Source organism: Stenella coeruleoalba, assembly GCF_951394435.1.
Source record: "Stenella coeruleoalba genome assembly, chromosome: 7".
Taxonomy (NCBI): domain Eukaryota; kingdom Metazoa; phylum Chordata; class Mammalia; order Artiodactyla; family Delphinidae; genus Stenella; species Stenella coeruleoalba.
The window spans coordinates 105,875,923-105,897,376 of NC_137153.1; the positions used below are offsets into that span (position 1 = coordinate 105,875,923).

The 21,454-nt window shown below is 43.6% G+C and overlaps 1 protein-coding gene across 17 annotated transcripts in view; it reads right to left on the reverse strand.

The window, feature by feature from the left end:
* The window catches only part of ASTN2 (astrotactin 2), a 1,502,867-nt gene that overhangs the window by 604,234 nt on the left and 877,179 nt on the right, over nt 1–21,454 (reverse strand). The window lies entirely within an intron of this gene.

Consider the following 21,454-nt stretch of genomic DNA (forward strand, 5'->3'; position numbering starts at 1 on the left):
CCAGGTCTTCCTCAGGGGATTTACGGCCGTTTATTTAGGCAATCAGATACCCAGGTGAGAGGAACATCCAGACTATTCAGAGAGGTGAATACAAGTTGACGTTGATACCCAGGGACCCAAGGTATGGTTAGAGTGAGGGAAATATGGACTGCCAGGTAACAGATGGAGTCCTCACCTAGGTCTGTTTCGCCGTGAGATGACCATTTCCGCAGTCCCCAAGTGGATAATTTACATGGATGTATGGAGTAGTTGGCAGAACCCTGCTCCCATTGTTTCCTTGGTCTCTACTGTAAACTATCATAGTGGGGAAGGCAAGTGCAATCATCTCTATCTCCAGCCCAAAGAGGAAAGCAAAACCAGGATCACATCCTGAGGGTAAACAGGTGTGGTAAGCGATCCTCTTAAAGACCCTGAGGATGCAGGGATGGTGGCCTCCATCACATCGCCATGTAATCCACCAACCCTGTCCTTTAACAATTCAGACGGGTCCAGGGGGATGGCAGTGAGCTACCACACACTCAAACAAATTGTAGCCTTAATTGCAGCTGCCAGATGTGGTGTCTATGCTACAGCCAATTAGCACAACCTCGGGCATAGAGTCTGTGGCCATCTATCTGGAAAATAAGTTTTTACCCATCCCTCTCGAAGAAGGATGAGAAGCAGTTTCCATTCACATGGGGTGGGCACCACTACATATTTACAGTCCTGACCTGGGGCTGTATTAACTATCCAACCCTCTGTCATAACAGTCTGAAGAGACACGGACCACCTGGACTTTTTGTAGAATATCACACTGGCCCACTATGTTGATGTATCCTGCTAACTGGACCAGAAGAACAAAAAAGGGAAAGTACATTCAAGAGCCTGGTGAGATATATGTACTCCAGAAAGTACAAGATAAATCCTATGAAGAAACAGGGGCTTGCCACGTCAGTGAAGACTGCAGGTTTCTGTGGTCTGCGGTATGCTATATTATCTGTTCCAAAATAAAGAAGAAATTCCTGCATCTTACACTTCACAACTCCAGGAAGGAAGCAGAATGCTTGGTAGGCCTCTTTGGGTTCTGAAAGCAGCATACGAAACACTTGGGGATATTACCCTGACCCATTTTCCCAGTGGCGTGGAAGGCTGCCAGCTCTACGTAGATCACAGAGCAGGAAAAGGATCTGCAGTGGGTCAGGCTGTGCTACAAACAACCCTGCTATGTGCATTATGTGATCCAGTGTGTCCTCTAAGTATGAGAGTCATTGGTGGAAATAAATACTCTGTGGAGTTTGTAGCAGGTGCCAATTAGGAGACGCATAATGTAGACCCCCCAAGCTTCCGGAATAAGGCCATACCATATGCAGCACAGAGCTATGCATTTGCCGGGGGCTGGTGGACCCGGTATGCTACAAGGTCCTGTCAAGAGCCTAGGAAGCCAGAGCTGCCTATCGTGAGCTGGATTCTGTCAGATCCACCAAGTCATGTGGAAGAGATGGCATAAGACGAAAGTGGCACAACCAGAATCAGGCCCAAGCAAGTTCAGAGGGCGCAGGTAAACTGTTAGGGAACTGCTGATGGAAACCACCCGCCCTGGCCAGGCCCGCTTGCCCGAGCTGTCCCACAACAGGAGGTCCCAATAAGGAACATGGTACTGCTGCCAAAAACTAACCTGGAGAATTTGGGAGGGGCCAAAAGAGGGGGGACACAACCAATCTCCCAGAGTCCTTCCTGCTGGAATCCATCCTGGCTGAGAGATGCACGCACCGCAGGGAAGGACCCTGTGTCAGACTATGGGCCAAGCAAGGTGACTGGCCAGAGACAACCCAGAAACTAACGCCATTACCATAAAACACGAGACTGCAAGCCACGTGGCAGAGCAGTTCTCCTGGGTTCCCTCACCCTGCTGCTCTCTGCCCGGGCGCCACTTTCCAGTAAAGTCACTTGCTTTGTCAGCACGCGTGTCTTCACGGACAGTTCATTTCCAAGTGTTAGACAAGAGCCCACTCTCGGGCCCTGGAAGGGGTCCCCCTTCATGCAACAAAACTACACACGTGGATGGCCCAGATCCCACGCCGTCCACCACCGGCACCCTTCCTTATGCTTATGTAAACGGTGGGGGTTGGGGGAAGGCATGGGGGTGGAAGGCCAAGCTGATTTCACGGAGAGATATTAGCTTCGTACATATGGATACAAGCCAAAAATAAGCCACTTCTGCACAAAGGACAGACTTCAAGGGGTGTACTTGGCCATCCACTTTGTGTGGACAAAGGTGAGGTTCAAGGTGAGATACGTGGATGTAGGACTTCAGGGGCCTTGGCAGAGAAAGACAGGAAGGTTCCCCCCTCCCCACTTGCTTGTTCAACACCAACTTAAACAAAAGTCTTTGAGAAGTCAGTGAGACACTCCTGCCTGTGGTCAACAGTGGGTGGTGGTTTATTGAGGAGAAGGCAGACAGAAGACTGTGGAACTTGTCTCTTCACTTTCAGAGGTTCAGACACGTGCCACAGCTCACCAATTCACACTAAACCTGGCCCAGCTCCTTGGAGCCTGTCGGCAAAGTTTTCAACCCTCAATCTCTTTTAACCTGACTCTGACTGCCCATGTGAAATATATAGGGTGGCACCGAAAAATGGAGACCAGGTGAATAATACAAAGCTCCAAAAGGGGCTGGAATCAGGGACCAGCAGGGTCCCTCTGGCCCTCAGATTCCATGACAAAGGAGCCAAGGCTGGGAATAGATTCCTAGTGCAGTGGCTCCCTCACTTACTCGGGCATCAGAATCACCTGGAAAGCTGTTAAAACACAGATTGCAGGGCTCCACCCTGGAGTGGGGGAGCGGCGGGCCTGAGAATTTGCATCTCTGTCGAATTGTCAGAGGATGCTGATGCTGCCCATTCAGAAACCACCCTTGAGAGTCACTGTCCCAGAGCGAGAGGCCAACCTTGTGAGCTCCATCACCCCCTGCTCTAGCAGCCAGCTTCAATGACGGAGGCCATGTGTGTTGCAGTTAAGAGCCTGGGCTTTGGGGTTCAACTGATCTGAGTTGAAATTTATACTCTGTCACTGATCAGAGATGTGAGCTATGGCAAGTCAACTTTATCTTATGAACCTCAGTTTTCCCATCTGTAAAATGGGAGCCATGATAACATCAACCTTCAACCTTACAGGGATATTGTGAAGATTTCATTAGATACATTGAAAAACTAGGCATGGTGTTTGGCACATAGTTAAGCCCTTGGTAAATGAGGATACAATGTCAACAGGTGATGCTAGTGTTTTGTAAACTGTAAAGTGCTGGCCAAATGTAAGAGATTACATTCTACTGACGTCTAGCCTTTATTCTTCAATTCAAATTTTCATCTTCGGGGACTCAGAGAGGTAACAACATTAGGAGGAAAGCAAAGAAAAGAGACTTTGTAATGGGGTCAGTAGCTCCCCCCTCCCCAACCTTCTCTACCCCATCTCTCCTCAGCCCTGTTCTCCAAAGTCAGCTTGTTTAAAAGCAGACTTGAACTTCCCTGGAAATCAGTTTCATGTTCTGCTTACCCACAGTGCCACGTGAGGGTAAGTGGTCATATTCTTGCATCCACAGTATGCCTCCCTCTGCTTTTGTAGGATGATGTAGCCAGAGCAGTTAGCACAATGCCTGGCACATAACATTTGCACAAACAATATTTGTTGAAAACGAATTAAATTTATATAAATTAAGGAGACAGGATTTGGGATCCAGTTCTGTCTCGGGGTCAGCGTGGCCTTCGGTAAGCTACTCCTCTCACCTAAACCTCAGTTTCTCACTTGTCAGAAAGAAGATTTCTCAGGCCTCTTCCAGCTTAAGGTTACAGCTATAGTGTAGTGAACAGAGATCTGTACTGGGAGTCAGTAAAGCAGGGTTGGGGGTTCAGATCTGCCACTAACTCAAGGTAGAGAAGTCATTTCCCCTCTTTATGCCTCAGTTTTCTCACCTATGCTACGGGAAGATTTGTAAATACCCAGCTCCCATTCTACAGTCCTGAATTTCTAGAATATATTATTGTAGGCCTATTTGGAGTTCAAGGTCAAGGTCTTTAAGGAGTATTCGATGTAATGAAAAAAGTGTGTTTCCTCTTATCCTGAAGTGGCCACATTTCAGTGGTGGCCTCTCGGAGCTTACTGGATGAAATCTCCCATAATAATGCAAAGTAATAGTGATCACTAATATTGCATGTAATCATTAAAGTAAGTAGCATCATATTACTCTCGATTCAGATGCTATCTTTTATCTCCTATTATTATTTTTTTAGTTTTATTGATCTTTGCAATTGTTTTCTTTGTTTCTATTTCATTTATTTCTTCTCTGATCTTTATGATTTCTTTCCTTCTGCTAACACTGGGTTTTGTTTGTTCTTCTTTCTCTAGTTCCTTTAGCTATAACATTAGAGTGTTTATTTGAGATTTTTCTTGTTTCTTGAGGTAGGATTGTATAGCTATAAACTTTCCTCTTAGAACTGCTTTTGCTGCATCCCATAGGTTTTGGATAGTCGTGTTTTCATTGTCATTTGTCTCTAGGTATTTCTTGATTTCCTCTTTGATTTCTTCAGTGATCTCTTGGTCATTTAGTAACGTATTGTTTAGCCTCCATGTGTTTGTGTTTTTTACGTTTTTTTCTCAGTAATTCATTTCTAATCTCATAGCATTGGGGTCAGAAAAGAAGCCTGATATGATTTCAATTTTCTTAAATTTACTGAGGCTTGATTTGTGACCCAAGATGTGATCTATCCTGGAGAATGTTCCGTGCGCACTTGAGAAGAAAGTGTAATCTGCTGTCTTTGGATGGAATGTCCTACAAATATCAATTAAATCTATCTGGTCTGTTGTGTCATTTAAAGCTTGTGTTTCCTTATTAATTTTCTGCCTGGATGATCTGTCCATTGGTGTAAGTGAGGTGTTAAAGTCCCCCACTATTATTGTGTTACTGTCAATTTCCTCTTTTAGAGCTGTTAGCAGTTGCCTTATGTATTGAGGTGCTCCCATGTTGGGTGCATATATATTTATAATTGTTATATCTTCTTCTTGGATTTATCCCTTGATCATTATGTAGTGTCCTTCCTTGTCTCTTGTTAACATTCTTTATTTGAAAGTCTATTTTATCTGATATGAGTATTGCTACTCCAGCTTTCTTTTGACTTCCATTTGCATGGAATATCTTTTTCCATCCCCTCACTTACAGTCTGTATGTGTCCCTAGGTCTGAAGTGGGTCTCTTGTCGACAGCATATAGATGGGTCTTGTTTTTGTACCCATTCAGCAAGCCTGTGTCTTTTGGTTGGAGCATTTAATCCATTCATGTTTAAGGTAATTATTGATATGTATGTTCCTATGACCATTTTCTTAATTGTCTTGGGTTTGTTTTTGTAGGTCCTTTTCTTCCCTTTTGTTTCCCACTTAGAGAAGTTCCTTTAGCATTTGTTGTAGAGCTGGTATGGTGGTGCTACGAATTCTCTCAACTTTTGATTGTCTGTAAAGCTTTTGATTTCTCCATCGAATCTGAATGAGATCCTTTCCAGGTAGAGTAATCTTGGTTGTAGGTTCTTCCCTTCCATCACTTTAAGTATCTCATGACACTGCCTTCTGGCTTGTAGAGTTTCTGCTGAGAAATCAGCTGTTAACCTTATGGGAGTTCCCTTGTATGTTATTTGTTGTTTTTCCCTTGTTGCTTTCAATAATTTGTCTTTGTCTTTAATTTTTGCCAATTTGATTACTATGTGTCTTGGCGTGTTTCTCCTTGGGTTTATCCTGTATGGGACTCTCTGTGCTTCCTGGACTTGGGTGGCTATTTCCTTTCCCATCTTAGGGAAGTTTTCGACTATAATCTCTTCAAATATTTTCTTGGGTACTTTCTGTGTCTATTCTCCTTCTGGGACCCCTATAATGTGAATGCTGTTGTGTTTAATGTTGTCCCAGACGTCTCTTAGGCTGTCTTCATTTCTTTTCATTCTTTTTTCTTTATTCTGTTCCACAGCAGTGAATTCCACCATTCTGTCTTCCAGGTCACTTATCCGTTCTTCTGCCTCAGTTATTCTGCTATTGATTCCTTCTAGTGTATTTTTCATTTCAGTTATTGTGTTGTTCATCTCTGTTTGTTTGTTCTTTAATTCTTCTAGATCTTTGCTAAACATTTCTTGCATCTTCTTGATCTTTGCCTCCATTTTTTTTTCTGAGGTCCTGGATCATCTTCACTGTCATTATTCTGGATTCTTTTTCTGGAAGGTTTCCTATCTCCACTTAATTTAGTTGTTTTTCTGGGGTTTTATTTTGTTACTTTGTCTGGTACATAGCTCTCTGCCTTTTCATCTTGTCTACCTTTCTGTGAATGTGGTTTTTGTTCCACAGGCTGTAGGATTGTAGTTCTTCTTGCTTCTGCTGCCTCCAGATGTTATCTTTTTTTTTTTTTTTTTTTTCGGTACGCGGGCCTCCCACTGTCGTGGCCTCTCCCGCTGCGGAGCACAGGCTCCGGACGCGCAGGCTCAGCAGCCATGGCTCACGGGCCCAGCCGCTCTGCGGCACGTGGGATCTTCCCAGACCGGGGCACGAACCCGTGTCCCCTGCATTGACAGATGGACTCTCAACCACTGCGCCACCAGGGAAGCCCCAGATGTTACCTTTTAGCTAAGAGTCTGCTGATGCTTTAGCAAGACAAATGAAGGCAAAGAGGGACTGCTATTTGAACAGGTATGTGACTATGGGCCAGTGTCTCAACCTCCCTGAGCCTCCGTCTCCTCATCTGTGAATTCTTCTCTGCTTACATCACATGGCTGTTGTAAAAGATCACCTAAGATAATGGACGTGAAATTTTGTTGTAAACTGTTAAGCTCTCTGCAAACACAAGGCATTGCCATTATGGGAACAAAAAGCAAATAGCACATGAATATTTCACAAGCATGGACTGGGACAGATTATTTGTAAAGTACTCCCATCTTATGGGGTTTTATAAGTACACACACCCTCTCCTTATTACGAACTTTCTAATAATCTCTTTCCAAACTTATCTTCAAACTCCCTTTGTCTCTCCCATCATTTCTTAATGTCTCCTTACTTTCATAGCTATTTATTTTTGAACTCTGGGTCCCATTTGGGGAGGTGGTTAGAAAAATACACATATACATATATTGTAGAGAGACAAACAAAATGAAGCCAGGACACTTCAATTCTAAACTAAGATATTGAAAATTATACATCTTCTTTGTAGGTCTGTCAGAGCTGTTCATATTAGCGATACTTAGTCTAAAATTAAGTTTCATAACCCATCCCCATATGTAGTGTCACATCCATTCACAATGTGGCATTAATATGAGGGAGGGAAGAAATGAACCAGGCTCAGGTGCAATTTTTTTTTTCTTCTTAAAAAAAAGTAGAAGAGTTTTACAAAGCCCTTTGGAGTCTCTCTTGGCTAAAAAGGAAATCCTTTTGCCATTAAGCAAAGCAAGCTTGCTAGCTGCAAGATCATGATGAGGGTAAGCATTAATTAAATCTAACTGTGAGAGAATAATTATGTACACATAGCCATCAGGGCAAGTTGTCTCTACCCAGTAACAAAGCTGGATACAAACTCCATCAGCAGAACTGTCAGGAGGCTGTTAAAAGGATATAAATGTGTCCCAAAAGGATCATTTCATTTGGGGGTGGGAGAACTGGATTGCAAAGGATTAATGAGGCGAGTGGTTTGTGTTTTCAGTTGGATGTAAAATGCAAACTGAGTAAGTTGTGATATCATCATTTAACCTTAATGTTTAGCTGCACTTGGATTTCTAACACGTGGTGAGGACAATTAGACCTTGTATATCAAACCAACATTTTCCATCCTGAAATGAGATAAAAGGCTAGATTTTTTAAGCTGCACTGTGCAAAAGTTTACAACAAAATCATGAAATCTAATTGACACAGAGGCATATTCTTAATAATAATCAGGCAAGAAAATGAATGAAAATCCCACTAGGGTTATTAGGAGACTCAAAAGGGTCTGTTTTTGGGGCTGACTTTACTTCTGCCAAATTTCAGTCTAACCTCTGAGGCCTGTGTATGTGCAGAGACCCCACACAGGTGATGTGAAAGCAGGTTTGGAGGCAGGCACTGAAAAGAGAGAGAGCTACGACGTGCGAGAAAGGACATCAGTGCTGGAAGCAGACAGATCTAAGTTGACATCCAGGCTCCATCACCGACTTGACCACACGAGCTTGGGCAACATACTTCACGTCTCTGAACATCGATTTCTTTTGCAAAATAAGGGTTAAAGAAAGGTGGTTACAAGAATACATTTGAAAGCACCTGGCCCAGTGACTGGCACAAGGCAGGTGGCCAATTATTGCTACTGTTTCCTACCAGATATACGTCCTAAGGTAGGAAAGAGAATAAAAGCAAACTGCAACCTCAGGATCTGCTCCTCTGGATGTGGCTGGGGAAGTCACAGGCCGGGATGATGGTTTCTAGCCAAGGCAAGGAAGGAGAAGCCTGGCTGGTTTTACCTTAGGCTTGGTGGACAACTGTGATGGCCAACACCGAGGTCATTTCCTCCAGTGCACTTACAACGGTCTGCAATCATTGTACTTGTATGCTTCCTTGCTTGACTGATAACCTGTCTGTTTCCTCCTACATACCTTGACCCCCACGGGGGTAGGGACCTCGTATACCCAGTTTTCTGCTGAAGTCTCAGGACTCTGCACGGTGTCTCATACTTGGTAGGCACTCAGTTGAAAGAATGATGACAGTAAGGTTGGAGGCCCTGGGCAGGATAATAGCAGGAGGGGCTAGAATCCAAGAAATGGGAATTTCTAGGGAGCGGTTAGGAAGAGTCTCATCCTATGGCAGGAATGATGATGTCATAGTGATGATCTGACTTCTCTGGCTGTTTTGGGACCAAAGAAGCCGATCTACATCAGAATGAGGCCAGAGATAAGTCAGGCAGAGAAAGACAAGTACTGCATGATATCACTTATACGTGAAACCTAAAAAAAAAAGACAACACACCAGTGACCATAACGAAAAAGAAACAGACTGACAGATATAGAGAACAAACTAGTCGTTACCAGTGGGGACAGGGATGGGAGGAGGGGCAAGATAGGGGTAGGGAAATAAGAGGTACAGACTATTACGTATAAAATAAATAAGATATTATTTATAATATTAATTACCAGTGTAATTATCTAGTCTTAAGTTCTCAAGATCTTGCAGTTACTGCCATGCAGTCCTGCTTAAAAGGGAAACGACTTCAAGACCCTTTCCCATCTTGGAATCTATAAAGGTTACTGCTAATGTCACACGATTCCATGAAGGGGATCACACTGACCCTTCTCAGGCAACTCCTTGGGCAAGGTAGCCAGACTGACACAGATATAGGAGGTCAGACACTACAGTTTTTTCCTGCAAACCTTCACAACCAGATCATATACAGGTAATCTAGAGAAAGCCCTTCTGGTTCCAGAAGCTATCCTGACAAAATGGACTATTTCTCTGGCCTGAGGAAAAATATGAGGAATATGGATTGAAACAAAATACTACTGCTTTGTTTTGACGGCGACTATCTTTCTGGAAGTGTTCTCCTTCAACCACAACCTCCCCTATACGCTATTCCCCCGCAAAAAGCAAAAGCAAAAGAAAATCAGTACACATAGATTGCTACTCCCTGCTCGCACCCCGATTGAGAGATATGTCTTTCAGAGGCATAAATATGAATCCACATGTAGTCATAAATGTTGCAAAGAGTTATCATTGAAAATAAAATGAAATTTCAGGAAATTGGGCCAAAGCCAGAACATTCGGGTCATAAGATGTCAAGACCATTAAGAGAATTTCTCACTTCTTGAGAAAAATCTTTAAACTCTAATTCTTAGGGACAGGATTTTATATATGCCCATTTTATTGTATTTTTAATAGTACAGTTCAATTTGTCCATATTATTAGTAGCATTTTGCTTACTTGATCTAATAGGAAGATTTCTATAAAGACATCTCCCTCTTCGATTAGGTATCCATCTACTTCTTGTTCTACTTCAATTTTTTCTTTCTTCTTGTTGTAAATTTTATTTTGTCATATACTTATACTTCTCCCAAAGCTTTCATTTGATTAGTATTTGCCTAGTATATATTTTTCTTTTCTTTCACTGTCAAACTTTTTGTGTCTTTATGTTTTAAGAAGTTCTTTGGTAAACAGCACATAAATAGATTTTGTGTAGTATAATCTAGCTCTGAATTTTAATATGCAAATTATAGTTATTATGATTACTCATGCTTTAGGGCTTTTTTCTACCAAGTTATCTTTCATTTCTTCCTTGCTCCTGCTTTCTTTTTATTTTTATCCCATCCCATCCCACTGCCCACCTGGAGTCACCAAGACATCAGCTTCTAAACTCAAAGCTTAGGTTTTTGCATTTCCTCCTTATTCCTTACAACTGAGGAGTTGCCTTTCTTCATTTCTGAGATAAATTTGTGTTTAAAAATAAATGTTACATTTTACCCAACCTGTGTGTGTGTCTATGTGTGTGTGCGTGTGTGTGTGTGTGTGTGTAACAGGAAGAAGGCCCTTGCTGGCTTTCTTTCCATATAGGAATGGGAGCTTCTGTCATAAAAACACTTGTTCTTAAAAGCGTATATGCTAGAATTGGGGCTTTTCTCCAAAAATGTTGAAGCCCGATACATAAATCTAGACAAGGAGCTTGATGAAAGAGCCCTGCCTGCACAGCGATATCCCTCTATGCCTGCTCGTCCCCTGAGCACCTATTTGGAGCACAGCCTAAAAAGTCCTGCTGGGCTTCCCTGGTGGTGCAGTGGTTAAGAATCCGCCTGCCAATGCAGGGGACACCGGTTCAAGCCCTGGGCCGGGAAGATCCCACATGCCACGGAGCAACTAAGCCCGTGCGCCACAACTACTGAGCCTGCGCTCTAGAACCTCCAAGCCACAACTACTGAAGCCCGCGCGCCTAGAGCCCATGCTCCGCAACAAGAGAAGCCACCATAACGAGAAGCCTACGCACTGCAACAAAGAGTGGCCCCCGCTCGCCGCAACTAGAGAAAGCCCGCACGCAGCAATGAAGACCCAACACAGCCAAAAATAAAATAAATTAAAAAACAAAAACAAAAAAATCCAAAAACTCCTGCTAATGGCTTGTGAACTCTACCCCATATCCTCACTCTGGTTCACCATGTCTTTCTCAAACATAGGAAAACACAAAGCCTTCTCTTTGTAACCTTCTAAATGATCTACTCATTTGATTGCAGTTGAATTAGAACAGAGAACAATCTGTCAGCTTCTAACTACGTGTTTTATCCAAATTCCCCAGTAGTCAATCCTTATGTATGTAATATGGCCTACATAATTTTACATGTTCAAATGGCATGAAACAAGGGCAATTTTGTGGCATTCCATCTCTGGGTCTGCTAGTTTCTCTCTACGGCAGAGAGACAGGTCTCCCGCTCCACCATTTTCCACATCTACAAGCAAGCTGGATCAGATGAACTTGAGATTCACTTCCATCTTTGGGGGACTAAGAGAACATAAGGAATTGTTTCCCCTCTATTGTGTGTCTAGGAGCCTGGGGCAACAGCGGCTCTGGGACATTAAGGATTTGCCTCAAATCACAAATCACAGAGCAATTAGATAGTCATGGGGGGGCTGGATCTAGGATTCTCTGAGTCCAAATGTGAGATGCTCCCTTATGCCAGGGATTGTGGGCCAAATGTGGCCCACTGCCTGTTTTTTTTTACATCTTTAAGTGGTAAAAACAAATCAAAAGAAGAATATATTAAGATGTGAAAATGATATGAAATTCACATGTTAGTGTCAAATAAATTCCATTCTTCTCGTTAGCAGAACTTTGTTACAATAAATGGTACTTGATTATTATTATATTTTAAATGTCATCAATAGAAATCTGTGGAAAAATTTTTCTCATCGTACAGGTGCCTACATACTATCTGGAAGTTTCTCTCTTGGTCAGAAAGGCCTAAAATATTTTCTATCTGGCCCTTTACTAAAGCATTTTACTGACCTTGCAATAGACCACAGGCCCTTGCAAGGATGGAGCCAGGATGCAAATCTACTGCCCTTCGATACACCACAAGCCAGGCTGTATCTAACACTGGCTTGATATCATGAAGTCTTTAGCACTGTTAAAGAGGGACAAAGTAGCAGAGGTTAAAAAAAAAAAAAGTATAGTCTTTAGATCAGCTATTACAAGGATTAGAATCAGGGATCTGGTTCTGCCATGACCAGCTGTGCCCCGTCATAAAGTTTCCTTCATATGTGTGAGTCTCAACTTTTCCATCAGCAAATTAGAAGTAATTATGCTGAGGTTGTGAGGATCAGCTCAGACGTTAGCATAAAATAGAGGCTTCATAACACATGAGTACTTGTAGGTTACAAAAGTCACCCTAATATTTTGACCCTTCTTCAAGGGATGAACTCTGTTTCTCTACCTTCTGTGTCTAAGATGGCCTCACAACTTGGTTTTGAGCAAGTGAATGAAGTGGGAAGGATGAAGTGTGTCTTCTGAGCTTAAGCCTCAAAAGGCCTTGCAGCTCTTGTCCTTTCTGCTTTTGGAACCCATGTGAGCCAGCCTTGGAGAGCTGGCTGACCACAGGTACCTGACTGAGGTCAGCTGAGCCTGCCCGATCCAGACCAGAAGAACTGCCCAGCTGAGTCCAGGGCCAAATGCTTGACTTGAATTAAGAGACAAATAAGTGGTTTCTGTTTTAAGTCACCAAGTTTCAGGGTGTTTATTATGCTACAACTCTGACGTGGTATTGTACCATTCTGATGAAAGAAATATCCTAGAGTTATATCCCCAGGCCCCGCCAAGACCTGGTCCAGAGCCTTCTCTTAAGGCTGCCTGCAGTTGCCTCTCCACCCAGCCAGACCAGACAGAATTGACTGAGGGCCCCGTGACATATTTCAGACAGACAAGGAAAACCGCCTGGAGGAGACATGCACTTTTAGGAATGCAAACTTCTCTGAAAGACACATCAGGGAAGATTTATGGAGGCAGCTATGTGCTCTGACTATAAATCAGCTCTCCCGGGCCTCAGTCCAACCTGACCTGGGATCACTGGGCTGTGGTAGTACTGGCCCTGGCAGCGCCTCCTGGAAGGGGCATGTGGTCCAGAAAAGGGATGCCAGAGCCCCAGAGGAAAGGCTCTCTGTTCAAATTTGCGTGTTATCCCCTGTCTTTGAAGGTGCCAAGGCTATGATTCCAGGATGCTGGTAATCTATAGTGTGCTTTAAAAAAGGATTTCAATAAGTATTCTAGCACATTCTCACAACAGCCTTGAGAAACAAGAATAGCAGATATTACCACATCTCCAGGTGCTGTGGACGGAATCCAGAGAAAATTAATTAATTTCTCTGAGGACCCACTGCACTTAAGAGCTGGGGTTCAAATCAGGGTTTTCTGACTCCAAATACTGGACTTTTCACTCGACAACAATGCTTGCCAATCAGATTTACAGTCAAAGGTCATTTGAGGTGGAGGAGACCTGTGGAAATTATCTAGCCCATCACCTTTGCTTTCCAAATTAACAACAACAAAGATTTATTACGAACTTATTAGGTTTAGTGTGGCCTGCTGAGCACTTTACATACATTAAGTCTAATCCTACCAGCCTCCCTATGAGGTGGCCGAGTGTACGATTTACAAATTAGGTAATGACGATTTAGTACAAGTTATTTCCAAAAGTTGAGGGAGTCAGAGGCAGAACTGTGCTGTCGATTCTCATCTATCTGATTCCAGAACCTGAGCTCGTTTCCACAGAGCCACACAGCTTCTTAGATGGGGACGATGATGCCTGGAGAGTGCAAAGTCGTGTCCAAGATCACACAGCCCTTGTGATTAGCCTAGTCTATTAATTCATCAAGCATTAACTGAGTGTCTGCTATGTGTCAGGACTAGTCTAGTCACTGGAAACACAGGCATGACCTGTACATAGTCACTGTGCTTCAGGAGATTAATTAAGGGAGAAGAGAAGTGGCCTTAAATTACTCTCATAAAAGGTAATAAGTGACAAATATCATAAGAAAGATAGAGAAGAGGTTATTGAAGTTTGGAGGAAGTATGCATGACTCTCATGTGGAAAAATTTGGAAAGACTTCCCGAAGAAAGTAGCTTTAAGGTTTTATTTGGAAGGAAGAGCAGGCTTTGGGACATGCGGCAATGGAGACGGGGAGGAAAATCAAGTAGGAGAAATGTCACAGAGGTAGAGAGACAAGGGGTTATTTCATCACAGATTTAGCGCTAGACTCTAGGTAGCTGGGGTCTATCCAGTCTTCTTTCTATCCCTGTAACTATCTCATGGTTTCAAGTTGAATGCCATTTTGATTATGCAGTTTCAAAACTACCTTTGGGGGCTTCCCTGGTGGCGCAGTGGTTGGGAGTCCGCCTGCCCATGCAGGGGACACGGGTTCGTGCCCCGGTCCGGGAGGATCCCACATACCGTGAAGCGGCTGCACCCGTGAGCTATGGCCGCTGAGCCTGTGCGTCTGGAGCCTGTGCTCCGCAACGGGAGAGGCCACAACAGTGAGAGGCCCGCGTACCACAAAAAAACAAACAAACAAACAAACAAACAAAAACTACCTTTGGCAAAAGGAGGAGTGAGCTCCACCCAAAACTCCTTGGTAGGAAGGGGATGCTATTAAGGGGGCACAGGGGCTGGGTAACAAAGACGGAAACCAAAGAAATAAAGACATATCTGGTTGGCTGTCCTTTTAATGTTTAAGCACAGCAACAATCCAATAAGGCAAATAATTTAAAGCCCTTAATATTTATGAATATTTTTCTCCAACTAAGTGAACAATCCATTGCTACTTACTAGTAAAGAGTTCACACACACACCACATAAACCCGCATTCTAAAGGACAGTGTCCCCCAATAAAACAGCACATCAGGGCTTATCTATCAGGGAGGATAAAGAAGCCAGAATGTGCCTCTCTTCCCAGCGTGGGGACGCAGCTGGGGATTGTGGGAGTGATATCCGGAGCCTGGCTCTGTTCACAGTTTTCCCCAGATATTCCCATAATGCCCTGCACAGTGTCACTCACATGTACCTTTGCATGTTTCTTTCTTCTACTAGCAATACCTTCCCAATCTCTCTCCTCAGTTGATACCAATGCATTCTTCAAGGGCTACTTCCACAGTGAACCCTTCTTTAATTATTCTCCCAGTTTTGTAAACACCCCAGGCCAGCTCACACCACCTTCCTATGCATTCCTTGTGGTGCAAATGTCTAATCACCTGCTTCATTCACTAAATGATGAAGTGCTGGCTGGCAGGGATCTGGGCGGCACATCCTACATTTGTACGACTTAGCGAAAAAAGCTGGGTGAGTGCCTTTCAAATGCAGAGAACACTGGACAATGGCATACCCACTGGGTTTGCTGCCCCTCCGGTCACAGAACTGGCTCTCTGAGGCCAGAGGGAGATTGTAGGGGGGCAGTCCTGACTCTAAGAAAGAGAGAGACCTCACTTTCCAGAACCTTGTAGCTCCTGATCACCCTCACAGAAGCTCTGATGATACAGAAACACTTACCAATTTAAGAGAACTACCACCTCTTCCTTCCAGTATCTAGACTAGGCTGATACAATTTCACAGCTCAAAGATCTTAGCCAGGCTAGCTAAGACAAAAACTATAGTCATCTGGGAACTGAAATATGGGCTCTGTCTAGGCTTTGAATTCACAATTCCACAGTCTATTAGCTGGGTATACTTGGGCAAGTCACGTAACTTACCTAAGCTTGAAATTTCCTGTTTTGTAGAATGGGGATAATTATAGTCCTTACCTTATGGGGTGTGGGGAGCTTTTAAATGAGATAATATATGATGAGTATAGTATTTAGAACACACTAAATCCTCAGTAAGTGCTAGTGGAACCACGTCTTCTTAACCCTCTGTATTCCATGAAGCTCCCAACTATCTTCTTTTATTCATCCATGCATTCATGCATCCATCCACCTATTCGTATATTCTCCCATTCAGCCAATTGCTATTCTATGCCAGTTCTATGTTAGGCATTTGGTCTGCAGAGAGACATAAATCACCGTCCTTTCCATCACGGGACTGTCAGAGATGATGAGGGAAGCAGATGTGTCCTGTAATGAGGGCTGTGATAGAGAGCAGCACGGGGGCTACAAGTGCCCAAAGCAGCAGCTCACTCAGCCTGGATTAGGGCTGAGGGTGGGCTGGGGGGTGGGGTCTTCATAGAGAAAATCTTGAGACCAGAATTTGAAACATGAGTAGCAATTTTCTGCCTAGAGAAGAGAGGAAGGGGCTTTCAGGTAAAGGATGATCGTTACACGGATTTGGAAACCAAGTCATTCGGGGGGAAGAGGAAAACGGACAGTGTGCTGGAGGCTGCGGAATTCAGTGGCTTGGGGGGGTTCAGAGGTAGGCTGGAGTCCAGGCTAGGAAGGAGCCTTGTGTAGCCAGCTCTGGCAACTTTCTGATCCTATTAAACAGTGTGCCCTAAATCCTACAGACTCTTCCTTCTAAAACTGGGTAGGTGTATCCTTAATGGGACATTGAAAAATACAATGATGTTGACATTCTCACTGTCATGACAGTGATACTGACAAATGCAAAAGTAATAATAAAACAGTAGCCATAAGAGTAGTAAATAAGAAAATAATAGAACACATGTTCAGTGCGCACCTTTTGCCTGTCTCTGCGCTCAGGGCTTTACAGGCATTATCTCACTGGATCCTATGGAAACCTACTGAAGATGGTACTGTACTATCCTAGTATAATCAGCGAAAATAGGATTCTTCTTCTCGGGACATCGACATTACCTAAAGACTTGAGAAAATGTTAAATAATTTAACTGACAAATAATATAATTTAAACTAAAATAAATATGCACATATTACAAAATAGAATGGCATGGATTTTTTTTTAGACAGAATCGGGAATTAGGGGCTTATGTTGACGTTTTGTGAGCACAGCTGCAGACTGTTTGGGGGTGTGTTGATTTTCGTCTGCCTCCAGGAAGACTTCACTGCAAAAGCTTCAAAAGCCCCCAGTGCAAGTGACAGAATATCAGGAAAATGTTCTAGGCAGGAGAGTGACATGGTCTGATTTAGTGTGTTTTCAAAAGATCACTTCACCCACCAGGGTGGAAGATGGATTTGGGGATGAAGAGGCTGTTACGGGAATCTGGATGAGGGATGATGAAACCTTAACCAAGTCAGAGACAACGGCCCGGGGAGGAGGGATAGATTTGTGAGCCCCTGGAGGCCAGATGAGTGGGACCCTGATGACAATGATAAACTTAGCTACTCTTTATTGAGGGTCAACCATGAGCCAGACACTGGACTAAGCATTTTGCAGGTATTATCTCACATCCTACATGTGATTTCAGCATTATTAGCACTATTTTACAGATAAGAAAACTGAGGCTGAAAACAAATTCATTGCTTATTTAAGATCCATCAGTTAGCCAGTGGTGGAATTCAATTTCAAATATAAAGTCCCACTTTTTAAAGACCACTACCTAGACTGCATGAAACTCAGCAGCCTTCCCTCACATCCAGAGAAATCTTCCTCTGCTTTATTTGAGAGCCAACACCCCCTCTTCACTACCTGTGGACCTGACTACCCAGCAGCTGCCTCATAAAACGCTGTCACAGCCAAGAGGACAGCCCTGGGACCTCCACCACTTTCCTCTGTCTGCCTGAGGACAATTCACGTCAGCACCTGCCAGGTCTCTCAGGAGGAAGCCCTAACTACAAAACCGCATTGGAGCTGATTTCAAGCATGTGCTCAGTTTCATGACACCGGTTCTCTGCTACCATTCCATCTGCTGGGACCCGCTGAGCACCATGGGCCGGGCGCAGAGCCTAATGAAGCAGAGAGAGGCCAGGTGTTCCCACTCTGGGCCAGAAGGCCCACGGCCACTTCAGCGGCAGGGGGAAGAGACAGTGAAAGACTGGGGATTTTGACTGTGATATCTGGGATGTTTGATGGTCAGTGGAAGCCAATGGAGCACTTCCGAAAGCACTTCCAAAACTTCTCTGTGCTGCAAGATGTTCACACGTGTTCCGAGGGGAAGAACAGAGTCTGCGGTCAAGATGGCTTTACAGATGGTGAACTAAACGAATCTGCCCAGCTCTCTGCACGGCAGGATTTCCCAGGGTCTTTCACAGATGAAGATGCATTTGGGAATTTCCAAGAGAAAGAGGGAGTGTGCGGAATTTCCAAAACAGTTACTGACCATGGATTTCTTCTGTCCAAGAAAATCTTGAGGACGTGTGGTGGAAAGGGTGTGAGTTGGGAAGTCTGGGACTGGCACGTACTAGCCTTTCTCTCTCTTGCAAAAAACCTTACCCAATAGCGGCAGCAAAACCGTGAGCACAACGTTATTAAGCCATTTTGAAAACTGCTTTGACAGCACCCACTTGAGCACGTTTCATGTGCTATCCATCAATGAGTCTATCTCTAGGGGAAACAGGATTCCCTGGAGATCTGCACTGGGAGGTTTTATTTTATCCTGGATCCCTCTTCTACCATCAATTTGAAAGTTATAAAACTAAGCCACTTTTCCACAATCTTTGAGGTTAATGCACTCATTTATTCAACAAATATTTATTAAGCGCTTTCCACGTATTAGGTTTATGAATATGAAGCTTACATTTTAGAGAGGAAAACAGTAAACAAGCAAACAAATAAAAGTGATTTTAGACCCTAATATTAGGGAAGGAGCGAAAAATGGTTATGTAACAGATAATAGCAGGTTGGGGATGGAAAGGAGTAAAAGTTTGGGTACCCATGTTTGGGTAGTCATGGACAATGGTTCTGAGGAGCTGACATTGGAGTTAAGAGCTGAAAGGTGAGAAGGGGCCAGCCAGGAGAGAATCTGGGGGACAAAAAGAGACATGGCAAGGAGAAGTGCAGCAAGTTCTCAGACCCTACACTGGGGCTCCATTCGCTGTGTTCCTGGGATATGAAGAAAGGCATTGTGCCTGGAGCACAGGAAATGCCAAGTGAGCGAATAAGGCAGGAACAGATTCAGATGGAACAGAAGCTACAGGCCATGGCAAAGACTTTGGACTGTGTTCTGAAGATAATAGGAAACCACTGAAAAATTTTAAGCTGAACAGCGACCTTATCTTGTTTATATTTCTAAAAAGGTTACTCTGGCTTGCCTTGGGGAGAATCTCAAGGAGGGTATAGTCAGAAGCAGGAGATAAAAGGTGGCAGTGGTCATAATGGTGACAAAGAAAGGGAGGACAAAATGAATTTCTTCCTGTATCAGTTCTCTTAGTTCCCACCTAACGTATAAATTAAAATAACTTGATATTCAATTAGAGTCTGTCAAACAATAGATTTCATGAATAATCTAAGTCTGCAATTCAAGAGGGGAAAACAGACTCCAAAGTGAAGGTCAAGTTTTATGCAAAAAAAAGGTTCTACATGACATTGTTTATAATGGGCAAATAATTAGAAACAGCCCAAATGCCTTACAGTGGTGGCCTCATTAAGACAGTTACGGTACATAAAAGAGATTGTTTTTGGAAGAATTCATTGACATAAAAATGTTTAGGATATGACACTAAGGAAAGAAATTCAGATTGATAGTGAAGAGGAGGGAGGCTATGGACTTGGAGTCGAGTGTATTTATGGGGGCCGTATTTGTAGAGAGGATATGGGAAGGAGATTCTTGGTGAATACTGGAGCAATAAAGATGGCTAGTTAAAGCTGAGTGAAATTACAAGTGATCCTGAATGCCCAAGCCATGACAAATATAAGATAGCATTTGTTCAGTTCCTAATACACATTAGCTCAGCACTCCAAGGTAGTCTATATCCATCATTTCATCAGATCCTTACAGCAATCCTCTGACGTAGGGATTGGCAACCCTACTCTACAGAAGAGGAAACTCAGGCTCAGAGACACCCAGTGACTCTTCCAAAGCTAAGCAAGTTGAAACTGACAGGGCTGGATTAGCACTCAGACATTGCCGACCTCGAAACAACTATTCTTTATCATTATACAATGGTTCACCCTGGGGTTTACCACGAGTTCCAAAAAGGAACTCCATCATCAAATTCTGCCTCGATTTACGATCTCACCTAAATGTGTAGATCTCGGTTTTTCACCGGATACAGGAATTCACAGGATTAAGACCTAGACGTCTCAGCAAATAACAAGTGTCTGCTATGTGTGCAGACATTGACTTAGACCCAGAAATTCAAATAAGATATTTCCCGCCTTCAAAGAACACTGTCTAGCTAAAGAGAGAGACAGACAAAAGCAAATGATATTACACAAGAGTGAAATCAGTGCTTAACACATAGATAAAGATGTGGGAGAATTCACACATGGGAGAATTCAGGGTGAACTGTGATGGTGACAGTCAGTGATGTGTTTGCCAATATATGTCATGCACGTTAAGCTTGGAAAGAAAGGTAGGACTTCACCAGGATAGAACCTAATGGTTGATTTTTTAAAAAAGTCTGGGACTCAGACTGCTTAGTTCTTTCTGACTCTGATAATTGCTAGGATGTTCCTTCGGGCAGATGGCTGCAGCTTTCTGTGCCTTAGTGATACCATCTGTAAAATGGGCGTCATCACTGTACCTGTTTCATAGGGTTGCTGAGGATCAAATGAGATAACATATGCACAGCATTTAGCCTGCTGCCTGGAGTACCTGTCAATAAGTGCCAATAACTATTCATAGGGGCTAGATAGGGGTTTTCACGCAGAGAAACTGGCCGGGAAAGAAACGTGGAAGTGGGGACACATGGATTTAGAAGAGTCAGCAGAGACACTGGAGCTCTTTGGGGGCCTCAAATGCCATTTTCATAAGCACGAACACTTCTGAAGACCCTGGACAACCACTGAAGTTACAGGAGAAGGGAAATGACATAATCAAAATCAAGTTACAGGAACTAGAGGAGTAAAAGTCAAGAGGAAGAGTGACTGGCTGGAGACCACTGAGTGCATGGAAGGATAAAGACGACATTGGGAAATCAGGCAATGGTGAAATGGGGAGGGGGTTCGTCCCAGACACAAGGTCACGAGAAGGTCAGAGAAAGGAGACGATGATGATGATGATGATGGTAACGTTGGGAGGAGAGACAGGGAGAAGGATGAGGAAGGAGGAAGAGGGGAAAATCTACTTTTGATTGCCCACTGGCTGGGCACTGTGCTGAGATGTTACAGGAAGCTGGGCAGAGAGGAGTGGCTTGGGGAAGTGGAGGGACTGCCCAAGGTGACAGGGTTAGGTAACAGCAAAACCAAAATTTGAATCCAGTTCTGTCTAATACACAGCACTCCTGCTTTGACCACTAGATTACTCAGGCTATTAAAGAGTGGGTCCAAACGCTGTGCTGTGATCCCAGTCTGAGGATGCTTTCCACAAGAACATCCTGGCTTTCTCACACTCTCCAAAGTGACACCAGCTACAACTTGAAGAGCATCTGCTGTACCCTGGTCCTGTGCTGGGCACTTTCCATAGAT